Here is a 6,598-nt window from a genome sequence, read left to right as displayed (position 1 = left end):
TAAAAGTCATTACATAATATTACATTAGAGGGTAAAAGACACCTCATTCTTCTCAAGAAAATAAGATAACAAGAAGTAACGAAAATTAGAGTATGATTGGTGATTGATGTTCGCTATTTGAATCTGTGACTTGAGTAGGTGGTCTTGCTGATGCATCTTTGGTTTGCTCTACCATCCATTCCTTTCACTTTCTCCATAAGGGTACATTCGACTTTGGGAGGTTGTTTGGCCATGGTAACTGTAGGTGATAATTTTCTAGTGATAGTTGCTGACTCAGATTTGGTGAACTAGTTGCAAGGTTGCTTAGTACTAAAACAAAGACTAATACAACAGGTTTTGCTTGTCTTTTATACATATAATATTCAAACGGGGGAAAAACCTGTAATTAATGTAACTAATTAATGGAGTGGCAGATGAGGTGATGGGGTATGGTGAAGGAGGTGGATGGTAATGAATGAGGGTGGCGGATGACGTGGAGGAGATGAGATGGAGTGAAGCGATGGGGGTGGCCCGCTGCGGGGGTAGGGAGTGTATGGGATGTTCATCGGGCTTGAACCCCCGCAACAATCTCAGGTTGTAGATATCGGTCAAACACCTTGACGTCATGGTCAAATACGGGGGTTGAGCCTGAGTTATAACTCGTGCTCATTGCTCCCCCGCAGAGCACTTTATCGGCTTCTCGAACCCACGCTTACTTAAATCTTGTGATACTGCTCAAACTTTAATATGGATCGGAGCCCCACCTTACTTCAGATTTGAAAGCCATCAATAATATAAAACAAATCACTACGTTCAGACTTTCACATTCTCTTTTAATTTTGTTTCTAACGTAATATTTTTTAATTTTTATTTTTTTGTGATAAAATTGAAAATGAAATTTAAATGACGATGGATGCTACAATATCTGGCTCCACCTGGGGATAGTGCTTTTGCCACAAAAACACTAAGAACCGCAGATCAGTGACTTCACCTCGGGCATGGAGCCAATTTTGATTCTATGATCCAGGTATCTACAATGATAGGATGCTTGTGCTTCAAGATTGGAAATAATTTTTGAGGTACTTCCCACTGACAAGCAGCTGTAAAGTTTCACCATCAAGATTCTCCAAGAAGAATGTATTATTTTCCCTTGCTTCTATGATCCTGAATGGGCCATACTAGAGAGGATCAAACTTCCCATGTTTGCCCTTATCTTCTCTTCTAGTATCCCACCTTAATACCAAGTCTCCAACTTTAAAATCAATTTCTTTGGCTTTTCTGTAAAAAAAACCCTTCATATTTCATTGATACATAATCAAATGATCTCTTACCTTATCCCTGCTTTCATTGAACTCCACTACCTTATGCATCCTTCTTATTAGAGCGTTGGGTTCTTCTTTTGCCTCCTGAATCATTGCAATCATAGGCTTCACAAGCTGACTAGGGAACAGAGCTTGAGTTCCATACACTAACTCAAAAGGTGATTTTCCTGTAGACCTTTTTGTAGTCACTCGAACAACCCATAGAGAAAAATTTAATTTCGAATCCCAGTCTTTCTGATTCTCTGCAATAGTTTTCTTAAGAATTTTCATCAATGTTTTGTTAGTGGATTCAACCAATCCATTTCCCTATGGATGATAAGCTATTGAATGAGATAAAATGACATTATACTTCTGACAAGAAGCAACAAACTTAATTGAACTGAACACTTGAGAATTGTCAGTTAGGATTTTGACAGAACATCCAAATCTGCTGAAAGCGCTTTCCTCTAAAAACTTCATCACCACCTGGTCATTTGCCTTTTTGGTAGGTATAACTTCTACCCACTTGGTGAAATAATCAGTAGATGTGAGAACCCACTTGTGCTGTCCACTCGAAGGTGGGTTAATTTCTCCAATAAAGTCTAGCCCCCATTGTCTGAATTGTTCTTCTATGAAGACTGGGATCAATGGCAAAGGAGCTAACCTCTTCTTCTCAGCAAAAAGTTGACACTTCTGACAACTTCAGACAAACTATATATATATATATATATATATATATATATATATATATATATATATATATATATCACCAAATAGGGTGGGCCAATAAAATCCTGCTTGGAGGATTTTGTGTGCAATATCTTTCCAACTATAATGTCCACCAAATAACTTCTCATGATAATCTTTAATGGTCTCTGTAGATTCATCTTTTGTTAAACAAAACAATAAAATTCCCACAGGATCCTTCCAATACATTCTGCCCTCTACAATCACAGATGGCTGTGCTTTGATTTTTAATGCTCTATATCTTGTTCTATCCAATGGCTGGGGACAAGAGAAAAAGCACAAATAATAAACTATGTTCTTGTACCATTTTGAACATAAATTTTTTTATCGGATCTTCATACCTGGGTTTGATTTTTCTTCACTTTCTTCAATATTTCCTCATTTATAGGTGTTATCAAGTTGATTCCTAATGCCTGAAAATTTAACTCTGTCAACATCTTTACCAAGCTTTTCCCTTTCACTAGCTTTGTGGGCTTTATGTCTAGGTCATTGTTGGGCATGGAATCCCCCCACAACAGGTTTTGGGGCTCAAAGCCCAAGTTTTGGTCAAAGGTTTTGTAAGACTCCACGAATTGCGGGCGTGGAATGCGAAATAGAGGTTAAAGTCATAAGGTTGTCCGCCCTAAAGTAATGTAATGTAATGTAAAGTCATGTAATGTATTGTATAAATAGAGCGAGGCTCTAAGTTGTAAAGATAGTGGATGATAGAGAAAGTAGCGAAGGAATGGGTCGAGCTTAGAGTAGGATTCTAAGCGTATTGGGTCGTAGTAGTAGGAGGAGGTTCTGCATCTGAGTGCGCAGAGGCCTAGTAGAGTCCGCAACTAAGTGCGCAGACCCCTGCAGCTGAGTGCGCAGGGCGATGTTGAGTTTGTAAGCAAGATTGAAGATTAGTAAAAGAGAAGTTGATTCCTATTTCTGTGTATTTGCTATGCATTATCTTTTTTATGTTTATATTGGGTTATGTATCGTGCGCATTGATATGATTGTTGAATATGTTGTAATAACCATAACTCTTACACACACAAGTTAGGTAATCGGTTAAGAAGCAAGATACTTGGGTATTATAGGGGTCACACCCCGAGTAGGGCTACGTGGAAGATGCACCGTAGGTTGCAAAGGGATCGCAAGTGTGCGTAGTGACAGGTCAGACCGCGAACCTCCAAAATCCCATCAGACATCCCAAGGGTGCAGAAACCAGGTTCTAGTACCCTCCAATACTACTTCAGGTGAGACCTCAGTCTGCGCTCTGTGGACTGTTTTCGAAAAGGCCAGTACTACTGGGATTTTCTTGGCTAGATCATCTCTGGACCTAGGTCAGGCCCATACAAGCCAACAAATGGTTCCATTTCTGGGACCGGGATTTGCATAAAGGATGTTTGATGTCGTGCCACTGAAATCCTACAAAGAAAGAAATTGAAGAGTGGTTGGCCAAGAAGATTCATGAGTTCGTGGCGCAGGAAAATAGAAATCCGCGAATATCTAAGGAACAATGGTTGGATCGCTACTTGTACATTGAAATCCATAAAATTTTCTTTGCATCTTTTTTGTCTGAGCTATATGAATGGATCACGAAGTTAGCAGACAACTAGGGAAGGTGTAGCTTGGCAAACCAATAGTGTGGACTCCGGAACTAGTGCGCATACTAGAAGTCTTAGAAGATAAGATAGCGCGAGCTGTGGACCACTGGCTCGACCAAACAATAGGAGGATTTATTACTGAGTTCACGGTAGACACAACCATCAGCTACAGTGAGGCAGAGCGACATTTTCTCAAGGGACCGCGAGGTAACTATATTAAATCTTTGAACACTTGGATTAAGATTCTATTGTGTGAAAAGCGGGTTATGCAAATAAATTAATGTTTGGGACTACATGAAGAAAAAGATCTACAGAAGCAGAAGTAGTGAGGAGTTGGAAAACAATCCCTTAATTTCACCCTCGTAGGAAAGCGAGGAGGATCTCACAAAAGTCTCTCTTAGAAGTGCGGTTAGTTTGATAAGACAAAGAATTCCACGTTTACCAACCCCAGCAACACCGCCACCCGTTTCACCCTCCTCACCTCCATCTCCACCCACTCCACCCCTGCCACCACCGCAGCTCAGTATGGAAAGTGCGATCAAACTGTGGGTGTTCAGAGGAATAGGAAATGAATATCCAGACCAATTCTGGTTTGTGGTAAGAGTAGTATGGGAAGCACAGGGCATCATGGATGATAATATTAAAAAGACCATGCTGGTGAGTGCACTGCAGGATCGCGCATTAATGTGGTATATCAAGCATTCTAATGACCACCCGAACGCAGCAATTGCAGAGACCCAGACCACATTGAACAGGGAATTTAGCAGGCCAAAATCAGAGACACAGTAAATCATTGGGTTTAAGGAGATCGCGATTCTCCCGGGCGAGACCCCCTGGGATCTGGACCAAAGGCTGAAGAGTACAATCTGCGAAGCCAATATGACGTTAACAAATGCACATCATCACACATGGTTTGTGGCCTCACTTACACCACACTTAAGGATGATGCTGTCACAACAGAAACTTTCCACCCAGGCCGAAGGATTGGAGATGGCAATGGGATTGCATGAGACCCCTATACAAGACCCTAGGTTGGGAGTCCAAAAAATCCACACGCAACTGAAGAATCTATGTCTGGAGATGTAAAGTTTGAAACATGACAGGACAACTTGGTCAGAGGTGCACGAGGAAGTATGGTGCATAAAATGAAAATGCCAAGGGCACGACAAGGACCATTGTCCAGTGTTCGTGAACTACTTGGTAGGGGGAGGGCCAATGCCATTAAGACTGGAGGCACAGGTGGGGCCGAGTGCGACATCTGCATTATGGTGCGCGATCTACCAGATACGAGGAAATCATACCACGGATAATTGTCATCTGTTCTAGAAGTATACACATACGTCCCAACAATTGTTTTGTAATTTCTGCAAGTCAGTAGGCCATGATGAACTCACTTGCCGAAGCTATGAACTAATGAGGGATCTGACTCCTGCCTACAGGGTGTAGACTGAAACACGAGCCCTCAACCCAAATGCAGGGATGGTGCGCGTTGGGTTTTAGGGGCACGGTCGGGGTCGAGGTGGAATGGGACTAGGAAGGGGTCGCAGACATATAATTTGTTACAATTGCGGAGGGCTAGGGCATTATGCCCACGATTGTATGAACCCGACTAGGATATCATGTTGGTACTGTAATCAGTTTGATCATGAGGCAGAAGATTTCCCTTCGCTGATAGTGAAGATGCGCGAAAGGGGGTACTCTAGCCCCCTCCGACCCAGAATTTACAAATTATGAGGCCTAAACTGTGCGAAGAAGACCCAAATGTAAACATGATGCTCAGGAGTGGTATGGCCATGGGAGATGATAAAGGGAAGCAGCCAGAAGATAGCGCGTGGGTTCGCAAGGCTCCTACAAAGGAACCTGAGTTTGACTTAGAACGCGCGAAGGAGACATTCATGGAAGCTAAGAAGAGCTTCACGAAGGCCTCCACTTCAGGTAGTAAGGATCAGCGAGAACCAGGGATGGATCCTTTAATGCTCACTACCTTTCTCGAGAAATGCATGAAACTGTTGCGTGACAACAAGGCAGTCAAAGGGCTATAGGAACTTATCACTAGGCGCACGGGGTTAGGAGAACCGTGTGTGGTCCGAAAACTTGGAAAGCATGCATTATGCACAGGAAGGGAGATGAGGTTGACTGCGCAAATAGGCGAATACGAAATGGATCAGGTAATCCTAGATCTGGGTTCGAACACGAATGTACTACCAAAGAAGACATGGGAACGCATGGGCAGACCCACGTTACAATGGTCCCCTATTCAGTTACGAATGGCGAACCAACAAAAGATTTTTCCCATGGGAAGATTGCAAGGGGTGACAGTCGATATTGAAGGCGCGAGTGTGCAGGTGCATTTTGAAGTGATAGAGATTGTCGATGATAGCAATCCCTATCCCGCGCTACTAGGAATAGAATGGGATACTGATATGAACAGGGTCATAAATATGAAGAAGCACAAAATGATCTTTGAGAAAAAGTCATTACGCGTAGTAGTACCACTAGATCCAGTCGAAGGAGCATGATACACTGAACCGGTGCGTAACGACGATAGTGATGATGATCTCGACTATATCTATAAGATAACTGCACAAGGAGAGGATTGGGCGAATCCGACTATAGATGGAAGGATTTTGTGGGAGCGCAAAGCTCCTGCACTTCAGATTCAGACGAAGAGATAGAGTGATGGCAGAATCAGCTATACGAAGTAACAACACTGAACTGCAACATGATGATCAGGTCATTGCATTGCGTAACAACAGAGGCAAGGGAGCTGCCGACATATGATGGATTATCAGCGGTGGATGAATTCCTGAGCAAATTCGAAAGTGCAGTACCAAAATAGCAGTGTTTCGATGCGCTGAAGTGGGCACTATGCGCAACACCCGCATGATGGTGGGGTACGCATCACAGAACTTTTGAAGACTGGCATAGATGCAGAAGGATGATGCACCTGCGGTTTGGAAAACCCCAAGTATGACTAGTAGATAAATATGATGG

The sequence above is a fragment of the Pinus tabuliformis genome, chromosome 3_1, assembly GCF_031772625.1.
Source record: "Pinus tabuliformis cultivar Carrire ecotype Pingquan chromosome 3_1, CPIR1, whole genome shotgun sequence".
Classification (NCBI taxonomy): Eukaryota; Viridiplantae; Streptophyta; class Pinopsida; order Pinales; family Pinaceae; genus Pinus; species Pinus tabuliformis.
The sequence above is the reverse complement of the archived record's forward strand: the minus strand, read 5'-3'. Positions refer to the sequence as shown.